The sequence below is a fragment of the Pseudorca crassidens genome, chromosome 18 (genome assembly GCF_039906515.1).
Source record: "Pseudorca crassidens isolate mPseCra1 chromosome 18, mPseCra1.hap1, whole genome shotgun sequence".
Classification (NCBI taxonomy): Eukaryota; Metazoa; Chordata; class Mammalia; order Artiodactyla; family Delphinidae; genus Pseudorca; species Pseudorca crassidens.
In genome coordinates this window covers 48,028,320-48,040,734 of record NC_090313.1, presented here as the reverse complement: position 1 = coordinate 48,040,734, position 12,415 = coordinate 48,028,320, and the positions used below count along the sequence as shown (strand labels likewise).

Genomic DNA, 12,415 nt, shown 5'->3' with positions numbered 1-12,415 from the left:
GGCAAGAATATACAATGGAGAAAAGACAGCCTCTTCAATACGTGGTGCTGGGAAAACTGGACAGCTACATGTAAAAGAATGAAATTAGAACACTCCTTGACACCATACACAAAAGTAAACTGTAAATGGATTAAAGACCTAAATGTAAGGCCAGACACATTTTTTTAGAGGAAAACACAGGCAGAACACTCTATGACATAAATCACAGCAAGATCCTTTGTGACCCACCTCCTAGAGAAATGGAAATAAAAACAAAAATAAACAAATGGGACCTAATGAAACTTAAAAGCTCTTGCACAGTAAAGGAAACAATGAGCAAGGTGAAAAGACAACCCTCAGAATGGGAGGAAATATTTGCAAATGAAGCAACTAACAAAGGATTAATCTCCAAAATATACAAGCAGCTCATGCAACTCAATATCGATAAAACAACCCAATCCAAAAATGGGCAGAAGACCTAAATAGACATTTCTCCAAAGAAGATATACAGATTGCCAACAAACATATGAAAGGATGCTCAACATCGCTAATCATTAGAGAAATGCAAATCAAAACTACAATGAGGTATCATCTCACACTGGTCAGAATGACCATCATCAAAAAATCTACAAACAATAAATGCTGGAGAAGGTGTGGAGAAAAGGGAACCCTCTTGCACTGTTGGCGGGAATGTAAATTGATACAGCCACTATGGAGAAGAGTATGGAGGTTCCTTAAAAAATGAAAAATAGAACTACCATATGACCCAGCAACCCCACTACTGGGCATCTACCCTGAGAAAACCATAATTCAAAAAGAGTCACGTACCACAATGTTCATTGCAGTACTATTTACAATAGCTAGGACATAGAAGCAACCTAAGTGTCCATCAACAGGTGAATGGATAAAGAAGATGTGGCACATATATACAATGGAATATTACTCAGCCATAAAAAGAAACGAAATTGAGTTATTTGTAGTGAGGTAGATGGAACTAGAGTCTGTCATACAGAGTGAAGTAAGTCAGAAAGAGAAAAACAAATACTGTATGCTAACACATATATATGGAATCTAAAAAGTTTTTTAAAAATGGTTATGAAGAACCTAGGGGCAGGACAGGAATAAAGACACAGACGTAGAGAATCGACTTGAGGACACAGGGAGGGGGAAGGGTAATCTGGGACAAAGTGAGAGAGCAGCACTGACATATATACACTACCAAATGTAAAATAGATAGCTAGTGGGAAGCACCTGCATCTCACAAGGAGATCAGCTTGGTGCTTTGTGACCCCCTAGAAAAGTGGGCTAGGGAGGGTGGGAGGGAGATGCAAAAGGGAGGTGATATGGGGATATATGTATATGTATAGATGATTCACTTTATCATAAAGCAGCAACTAACACAACAATGTAAAGCAATTATACTCCAATAAAGATGTTAAAAAAAAAGGAATTCCTATTAACATATTGTGAAAAGCAAAGTCCTCAAAAGTTTGTTCTTATAGAAGGTTGACCAACACATAATCTTTATTTCTTAAATACTTTCGTAGGGACTTCCCTGGTGGTGCAGTGGTTAAGAATCCGCTTGCCAATGCTGGTGACACGGGTTCGATCCCTGGTCCGGGAAGATCCCACCCGCTGTGGAGCAATTAAGCCCATGCGCCTCAATTACTGAGCCGGCATGCCCAAACTACTGAGGCTCGCGTGCCTGGAGCCCTGGCTCCGCAACGAGAGAGGCCACCTCAATGAGAAGTCCGCACACTGCAACGAAGAATAGCCCCGGTTCACAGCAACTAGAGAAAGCCTGCGTGCAGCAATGAAAGACCCAACGCAACCAAAAATAAATAAATTTAAAAATAAATAAATAAAATGAAAAATAAATCTTTAAATACTTTTGTATAATGTGGCAGTTCTTATACACTGTATATTTCTCCCTGGGTACATTATACATGTATGTTTTAGAATCTAAAGGTAAACAATTTAACATTGCACAGCCATATAAAGTCAGTCCTAGGCAGGCACTCAAAACAGTTTGCTGAATGAAAAGAATGTCTTAAAAAATACAGTAAATATGACCTTTCACTGCTTTCAGAAATTATTTTTAAAAATCTATCTGAGCTTATTACTGTATATTAGAAAGAGCATACTGGTTAGAAGGAGGAAATCTGAAGTCATATTGCCTTTGTTTGAATCTCCACCTGACACTAAATAGCTGTGTGACTTGTATCTCAGTTTCCTCTTGAGTAAAATGGGTAAAATAATACTTACTTTATGAGGATATTTTAAGAATTAAATAAATTAATGCATGAAAATGGCTTACAGAAGTGCCTGGCACATAGTAGGACCTATATAAATGTTAGCAATTATTAATATTATTAGTAGTAATATTATATTATTACAAACTTATAAAATTATTTTCATTATTACTATGTCATTAACCAAATACCTCAAACACACAATTATTTATCCAGTAACAAATCAATGAAGAGCCATTTCTAGCTTACATCATTTATATGTTTCTATCAAGAAAAAGGGGCGATGCCAATTTTCACAGATCTTATGAGAATATAAATTCCTTCCATCCAGAGACGTTGGAATATGATTGTACATGGAGTTGATAGGAAGTACCAAAGCATGCATCCAATACAGCTAGATTACTTGGCAGGGAAGATAAAGCGATGAACTAAACATGGAAGCTAGGTGTACTCTTGACCTGAAGTCTAGCTATTTACTGCTAAAAATTTAACATATATATATATGAATTATGTATAAATGTACACATACACAGCTTATAGGGATATTTTAAGAATTAAACGACCTAATACATGTAAATGGCTTACAGAAGTGCCTGGCATACACACACACACACATTGTTTTTAATACTCTGGTAAACTTTAAGAGATTTTTTCTGGAAAAGAGTTTAGTTTCCTGTGTTCTTCCCCTCGATAAATTCCTCACTTGAAATTTGACTTTTCTGATAAACCTAAAATATTGCCCAATTATACAACAGTCGTTTTATTTTCCCCAAAAGTAAAATTTTAAAAAATCAATGTGCATATTACCCCCTCCCAAAAAAGCCTAAGAAATAGTCTATATTCCAACTACGCCTTTACTTGACAAATATATTAGCCTTAAGTTATAAGATAAAATTGTAGTAAAATAAAATTTTGAGTATAAGACACAAGCAGACTTCCACAGATCCTGACTTTTTATTTTTTAAAGAAGATGGTGGGGGTAGGAGTTTATTAGTTTATTTATTTTTGCTGTGTTGGGCCTTCGTTTCTGTGCGAGGGCTTTCTCTAGCTGTGGCAAGTGGGGGCCACTCTTCATCGCGGTGCGCGGGCCTCTCACTATCGCGGCCTCTCTTGTTGCAGAGCACAGGCTCCAGACGCGCAGGGTCAGTAGTTGTGGCTCACGGGCCTAGTTGCTCCGCGGCATGTGGGATCCTCCCAGACCAGGGCTCGAACCCGTGTCCTCTGCATTAACAGGCAGATTCTCAACCACTGTGCCACCAGGGAAGCCCGATCCTCACTTTTTGATTGCATTTCTCCATTTGATTCTTAGCCTATTTAAATAGTTTAATCTGTCCAACTCAACATTTTTCAACATATGATAATGTCTTATATATTTTTGTAACAGAAAATTTTGGCAATTTTATTAAATGAAAAAATATTAAGTTTATAAGTATCTTCTTGTTCAGAGTTATATTTCTTTCACCATTAATGGATATTTAACCTATGTCAGCCAGGGATCTCTTAGTACAGTTTTTACTAAACTCAAAAATCTTTTCTTCTTGCCTAAGTATTCAATTTTGTCTCAAGTCCCTAAAATGAGATTAGACAAACTGAATTTAAATCTGCATGCCTTCCAAAGAGATGGATGTTAGGACTATGAAGACATAGGCTAATTCTCTCAAAGTAAACAACCACATAAGAGTCTAGCACATTCCCACTAAATGCTTGTTAGGACTTTACCTAACCTTAAGAGGCAACACTCAGCCATATGGAATGACTGCTTCCCAGAAATTCCTGATGACTACTTTAAAAACGCATTCCTGTACTCCTGTATATACACAACATGAAAGAAAAAACATTTAGATAATTAATACCAGTCATAAGTCTCTAAGCATGTAAAAGGTATGTGATCTACTTATCAGTTTTCCATCAAAATTACTTTTTTAACTAAATAGATTATAACTACTTCATGGAAAATACGTTTATTCTTAGAAACCTTTATTTGCAATAATTATAAGGTAGATGCTTTAGAAAGGAATCTAGAATGACAGTTAAAATTAATCAGATTATTTTCTCTGGTATTACCAAATCCAATTAAAAAATGCTATCAGTGAGAACAGGAAAGCATGATATACTATACACCGGCACCAACGCTTCATCACCTTAACATTCAAGACAAAGTGTTTTTAGTTGAACTTTCTACGACCCGAGAAACTTATGAAAATGGAAAACTATCCTTTGAGAATGTCCCAAAGGATGTGCAGGTGCTGATGATTAAACAGTTTTAGCTTCAAGTTGCTCTTTATTGTAAAGTCAGCCTCAGATGAAACACCAAATTACTTATTAGCCCATCAGGGACTTAACATTACTGGCCCTTCATAATTATGCCATGAGTTTGTTTGTAATTCGTCCAAGTACTTTGCAAAATTTTCAAGCAAATGAGATTTTTCAAACTATTAAACAATGTCTTTAATAAATAAAGTATGAAATGTTCACAATTAAGGTTTTCCCAAAGTAGAACTTGATTTTTCCATTAAATATGTTCTCTTCTCTTGTGTTCTGAAGTGATATACTATAAAAATATTCTTTTTCTTTTTATCTGCCAATCATGAGGCTAAATAAAGGCACGATTAGGCACAAGACAGCAGCCATGAAGAATGGTGCTTAAAGATAGGCCTGTTGATAGGACAGCATGTTTTTTTTTTTTTTTTTAGCTATTGCTAATCAGCTCCTCAAGGAAAACATCCAACCAAAGTCCAACAATATTCCATATAAACATGGTAATATTTAAACATAACATAAAAAGTAGCCTTAAGCCAATAGTGTTTTTTCTGTCCTTCTCTCTTTTTTTTTTTTTTTCGGTACACGGGCCTCTCACTGTTGTGGCCTCTTCCGTTGAGGAGCACAGGCTCCAGACACGCAGGCTCAGCGGCCATGGCTCACGGGCCCAGCCGCTCTGCGGCATGTGAGATCTTCCCGGACCGGGGCACAAACCCGTGTCCCCTGCATCGGCAGGCAGACTCTCAACCACTGCGCCACCAGGGAAGCCCCTGTCCTCTCCTGTTCAGGACATGGAAGACCAGTATATCTGATGTACAAAGAATATGCCGTTTTATTCATTTTCATTTGTGGTATCCTCGTTTAGTGCTATCTTTCCAATTACAAGGGTTAATATACTTATTATGCTGTATCAGTTATGTAGTTGATTTCTTTTTTCTCCATTATCAATTGTTGTTCTTATTACAGTATTAAAATAATTCAGTCTTTACTTTTTGCTATATTATTTCCATATACAAAATACTTAAAATGTAAAAGGGATATACAAATCACCAGTCATTTAGTCATACAGAAATCTGTCAGTCAAATGCATTTATTATCCCACTAAGCAATGCATACTAAGAATAAATCTTATCAGCAAAGAGAAAAATTAAGCCAAGTAATCTAGGTGTGTTTTTATTGTGAAAAGCCTAAAGAACAAAGATTAGAAGAACCAAACAGAATTCATTTTCAAGGCTGCAAACCCAAATATTCAGCACCTGGAATTGATCTAGTTCTTTAAATAAACAGATGCTAACAGGTAAGAAGAAAAGAAGATTCTATAGTTAGAATATTCATTTTGTTCTAGGTTTGGAGCTTTATACCTCTAAGCTTTATACCTCTAAGTACGATCTCAGAATAACAATGGTGCCAGTGAAGATAATTTTCAAGTCGTAACCTCACCCAAATCAGCAAGGATAGAAGATACTTCCTATTATAATTACATAAGCTGGCTCAACATCCAATCACAGGACTTTTACATGATTTTCTTTTCTCTGACAGTGTATAATGAGTCCATCTACAAGATTTAAGGAGCATACAGAAAATGCTTAATGCCTTGGAGTTCCTGCTGGTCACCCAGTTGGTCTATATAGTAATCATCAGAAATGACATTTAGAGTTGAGAAGCATCAAACTGGGGTAATTTAAATGATTCGGCAAAATGAGTTTTGTTCTAGCTGTACTCTATATGAAAAAAATTTACACTAAAAATACCCTCTCATTGGATGATTTCATTTTTGTTTGGCAAATCACTACTTTAGTCTGAGTATTCACTAGAAGGATAAATTGTATTTGATCAACACATGCAGCAAGACAAAATGAGTTATAACTGATTTTATATTTGTTTACTACACGGTATCTTTCAATTGTGTGAACCAAAAATCAACTTAAAGTCTGCAAACAGCATGAATGATAAATCTTTAACTAGATGAAACATAACTTTAACAAAACTGTAGACATAATCTAAAGACAAAGCTATTGACGGAAAATAGATAGCCATTTATTTCAGAGTATTTTATATGGAAGCATAAAATTAAAAAGAGATAAAATCCTTAAACTATAGATCTTATTAAAATGAAATGGGAAAGGTAAAAATTAATTCTATTCTATGTAGAGAGATCACTTATTTTGAGGGTATATGAACATTATGTTATTTGATCTTCAAACTGTAACATCCTTAAGAAACACATGCTGTTATTAATGGGGAGCTGAGACTCAGGAGGTTAAGTAATCTGCCTAAGTCATAACACCCAAGGCACTCGGATGCCAAAGCCTGCACTCCCAGCCACTGCTGTCTCCCCAGTAGTGACGTGGACAGGAAAAACATCACTATTTAAAACAAACAAAGTGTGAGGCTTATCATAGGCAGAATTCAGCAATCATTTAAAATGTGAAGAAATCAGAGGAAATTATTTTTCTTTGACTGTCATCACACAATTCAGATGGGAGGTATATATGTGGAAAACAAAATTTAGGGAGAAACAAACTGGACTTTATAGACTTTAATAACTGCAAATTTCAGCACATATATCTAAACCCAGTGCAAAAAAAAAAAAAAAATACAAGGCACCTCCACCTTTTGTGTATGCAACAGTAATCCCTTTTAAGGCAGGGATTGCTTTCTGCTATCCTCAAAATCCTAACGCTAAAGTGGGGTGTCCAGATATGCAGGGTCTTTGAACCTATTAATAAAGAAGGATGTCTAGTGACTTTTCTAGTACTTCAACATCCCAACAGAGAATGTTTATGTGCTCAGGATAAAAGCTACGTGAACAAAAAAGTTTGACTTCTTTAAGTGTAATCACATCAATTCTATACACGAATATATAATATTGTAAACTCAAAGGGTCTACATAGTTACATATGTCTAATTAAAACAGAAAAATGACATATTCTTAATAAGTAAAACTTATTAGAAAATTTGTTTTCAAACATGTTACTTATAAGAAGACAAATAACAAAGGAATCCTAAGCATTCGGAAGTATTTCTCTAAGATGAGATGTTAAGTAAAATAAATGAGGTGTCAGGTGAAATTTGCTCAAGGAGTTAAGAGTGTTGTTGTACTGTGCTAATAATTCTGGGTAAAGAAAGAAAATAGCAAAAGACCTTCCAATGGTAAAAAAGAAGCATCATCAGGATAAGACGTGAGTGTGTTGAAGAAGAAACCATGTAATTTGGGCCCAAGGGAGTAAAAGCAGTTTGAGCAGACTATGTAATATAAAGATGAGTGGGAGGTGGGACCAGGACATACATATGCTTCAAAGCCACAGTGACCAACGAGAGACACAAAAATTAGTTTTAAACTCAAATGACAAACATGAGCCTGCTACAGCTGTTGGATAAGATAAAGGGAAGTAAGTCAGAAAAAGAAAAACAAATATCGTATGCTAACACATATATATGGAATCTAAAAAAAAAAAAAAAATGGTTCTGAAGAACCTAGGGTCAGGACAGGAATAAAGACACAGACGTAGTGAATGGATTTGAGGGCATGGGGAGTGGAAAGGGTAAGCTGGGACGAAGTGAGAGAGTGGCATGGACATATATATACTACCAAATGTAAAATAGGTAGCTAGTGGGAAGCAGCCACATAACACAGGGAGACCAGCTCGGTGCTCTGTGACCACCTAGCGGGGTGGGATAGGGAGGGTGGGAGGGAGACGCAAGAGGGAGGAGATATGGGGATATAGTGTTATAAAGCAGAAACTAACACCATTGAAAGTAATTATACTCCAATAAAGATGATAAAATATATATATAAAGGGGGACAAGAGGGTCTTTGTAAGATCCAACCAAAATTCCATAATGAGCTCAATTCATCCTGGAGAAGCATGTTATCTCTTTTAATAACAGGTGCATTGGTAATGGCATATAACAATGAGTCTAAAACCAGACCACAGTGGAAAACGATGATTTCTATGTAACACTACACCACTGAAGGCACGAATTTCATTTGGTGAAGTTTGATTCCTGGTGGGTCACCAATTTGCTCAGCCTATAGTGTGAGGCCAAACATTTCCACCTAGTACCTCCAATTTGAACTTTATGCCTCACATGAGTCCTATGGGAAATAAAAATCTATTACAGAGAGGTGCTGACTCTGTACCGCTCACCTTAACCCTCATCCCAGCCACAAGGCTTTGCATTAATAGGCCTATAATTTTAAAAGTGAACATTTTATGCTTTGAAATAGAACCAGACCTGCAAACATTTTTCTATCGTGAGCTCATCAATGTAAACAGAAAGTTATTCTATCAAGGGGTGAGGAAATAAGGTGAGCCTTGTGCTGATTCCCTCTAGTAAGTTATAAAAAACCTTAAAAATTACATTTTGATTGTTCTTACAAACTCTCTGAGAGCAATGTACTTGGAAATGGTAAAAAAAAAAAAAAGTACAGGCTTTGGAGTCAGGCAGTCAGGCCTCCATTTAATCCTGCCCCTGCCAATTCTGAAGTGCGTCTGCCAAGGCATGGATTTTCTTTCTCTGGCCTGTAGTTCCCTCCAGGTAACATTCTGTATCTCATAAAAATGTTGTGAAGACTAAGTGGGATGACACATGAAGAGCACCTAGCACAGGGTCTTAGCAATTCCATCAGTGGCAGCTGTATTTGGTTGAAGATGATAGAAAAGGGGTAAGTTAAACTGTCACAATGAACAGCTGTTCCTCAGAGGAAGCCACAAGATCATGAAAGCTTCCCCCCTTGGTCTACTGGGCTTGAGGCAGCAGACTGAAACAGATGTTCCTTTGTTACCTATTGTAAAAAGTCTCTCAGGGAGACAAAAGGAAGGAGGGAAGGAAGGAAGGAAGGAAGGAAGGAAGGAAGGAAGGAAGGAAGGAAGGAAGGAAGGAGGGAAGGAGGGAAGGAAGGAAGGAAGGAAGGGAGGAAGGAAGGAAGGAAGGAAGGAAGGAAGGAAGGGAAGATGCTGAACAGCTCTATCTATGCAAATTAGTTGAGAGATCCTAGTTAACACTGGTGAGACTCCCTGGCTTAGCATCTCCGTTCAGTCACCTGCTAGCTGTCACTATCTATCTAAGCCTCAGTTTCCTCATTTGTAAAATGGGAATAATCCAGTACACATACCACATCTGTTTGTTGTTGTAACGACAAAATGAATGAGAACACTTGGCACTTGGTTGGCAGTATATGTGTTAGCTATTAGAGAATGCCACCCACTGTAGATGGGGGCATCTGATACTAGATGAAGGAAATTCTGAGCACAGATTAGAAGTGCGAGTACAATAATATAGCCCGGCAAAATATGGAGGGAGTGTGCCAGGCATAGGGAACAATGAGCAGAGTGGCCAGAACTCGAGAGAAAACATTCCATAGTAAGCTGCTATAGTGGAGGGCAGGTGTAGAATGAGGACAGTGCTCCAACTTCTTATGTGTAATACAAAACGGACCTCCAATTTACCGGAACATTTGCTGCTCATTCATGACCAGGGATCATGAATGTCAGTGGATGAAGTAATAGTGTAAACATAGTTTAATGTATCAACTATACTTAACAATGTAAACATATCTTAAGTGTATCTTAAAGAGAAAATATATTTTTTGCCTATTGTATTAATGTGGCTTTCCAGAACAAACCTTCAACATATTAAAGGTCCACATCTATCCCCAATATTTTCACACTAACTCATTGAAATTAGCCTGGTTTCCACAATTGAATTGTATGGAATTAAATAGCAACCTAAGAGATCAGAAGACATTGACAAATAGACATCTATTTGTCAGTAATTTCTATCAGTCTTGACGCTGTGGTCTTTTTAAAGATACAGTGTCCAAAATTCAAGGAGTATAACTATAAAGAAAGGAAGAAAAAATTTGTGTGTGAAATTATACTTCCCTTACAGTCTTCTTTATGCTTATTTTTATTCTAAAGAAAATTCCCTCTCCAGATTACTTATTTAGATAAAGTGTTTTATACTTAGCTCTAATGATTTTAATTTAGTACAATGTGTATATGAGTGTGTGTGTGTGTCTGTGTCTATATGTATGTGTGTGTGATAGCAGCTACTTCTAGGACCATGTAAACTGTGAAATAGGCAAAGTATAGCTGTCACTCTATGACCCTCCACCTTGAATCCTTCTCCATTCAAACACTTTCTCTCTCTGCCCATCACCTAGTAACAGAAATGCCAAGTCACCCAGAGAACTCCTACCAGATCTCAGGAAGATGTGGAATTAGATCTGGTTTCAAAACCAGACAATACGGCCTTGGTCTCTTTCTTCATTTGCCAAAGGGGGATAGAAACAACGAAAAGATACAGAATTATCATGAAGATTGACTGAGGTAATATATGTTAGGCATTTGGAAAAATGTCTGGTTCATACAAAATACTCAATATCTGATGGGTATTATTATTTTATATATGCATTTTATAATTTTATGCATAATTGTGTCATGGGTCCCCAAGACCACCCTCAGGCTTGATAATTTGTTGGAAGGACTCACAGAACTCAGAAAAGTTGTTACACTCACTGTTAACAGTTTCTTACAGTGAAAGGATATAGATTAAAATCACAGTTGTCTTCTTCCAGTGGAGTTTCATTATTCCAGCAATAATGTGTGACAACACGTGTGATGTACTGCCAACCAGGGAAGCTTACCCAAGCCTTGATGTCAAGAGTTACTGAGGGGACTTCCCTGGTGGTCCAGTTGTAAAGAATACACCTTCCAATGCAGGGGACATGGGTTCGATCCCTGGTTGGGGAACTAAGATCCCATATGCCTCAGGACAACTAAGCCAACTACTGAGCTCGGGTGCCTCTACTAGAGAGCCCGCATGCCAAAAATACAGAGCCCACTCACCCTGGAGCCTGCGCGCCACAACTAGAGAAGGGAAAACCTGCATGCCACAACTAGAGAGAAGCCCATGCACCACAACAAAAGATCCCACGTGCCGCAACTAAGACACAATGTAGCCAAAAAAATAAATAAAATTTAAATAAATAAATAAATAATAAGAGTTATTGAGGTCAGTCATGCAGGCATGAATATAGACTCCCTGCATGAATGACCTTGGCTACTCAGTCTCCAGCACCCCACAGACGACGAACTGACAGTGTGGCCCAAGGCCCCTGGTGAACAAAAGTAGGTGTTCACCGTAAATCACATTTTTTGCATAAACTATCTAGCTTGGCCCAAGGCCCCAGGTATACAAAGAAGGCCATACCGGGCAGGATATTCCAAGGCTCACAGCTGCTCTGTCCAGAGCCAGTCAAGGGCCACTACTTTCTCTAAAATGTACAGGGTTTGAGTACCTTAAGCCCACTGAGTTAACCCTTTACTGCATAATAATTTATTAAGCAACTACCATGCACCAGGAGCTATGACACTTAATATATATTATCTCATTTAATATTTAAATACTCTCATGAGAAAGGAATTAACATCCCCTTTTACAAATATGGAAACTGAGGCTCGAGAAAGTTAAAAGGAATCATAGTCATATATTAACTAGTGTGGAATCCAAACCTTGCTCTCTCAAACTGCAAAGCCTTTGCTACTTCCACTAAGCCATGTTGTCTCATAAAATATTATAAAAATTAAAGTAGTATATTATACGTCACGAATATAGGCACATAATAAATATATTTAATAGATTCATTTCTGGTAGTGAAAAAATAATTTAAAAAATCACTTTGAATTTGTGGAAGAAATAAACTAGAGCTGTGAGCAAATGTGCACTTATTGTAGACCAGTTTTCATTTAAAATATTGAGTTTTTATTGAAAGGGTAGCTAGTCACAACCAGGTGATTATAATCAAGTCCAATAAATTCAGCAATAAAGTTTTCCTGAGATTAAAAAGAAATTCAACCTTCTTTAAATTCAACCTTCTTTTTCTTTACACCTCAAAACTTTTTAATCCCCACAAACAT

General features: G+C 37.1%; 1 protein-coding gene across 3 annotated transcripts in view; it reads right to left on the bottom strand.

Moving 5' to 3' along the window:
* Positions 1 to 12,415, bottom strand: part of DIAPH3 (diaphanous related formin 3) — a 551,502-nt gene that overhangs the window by 183,048 nt on the left and 356,039 nt on the right. The gene's annotated exons all lie outside the window — the stretch shown is intronic.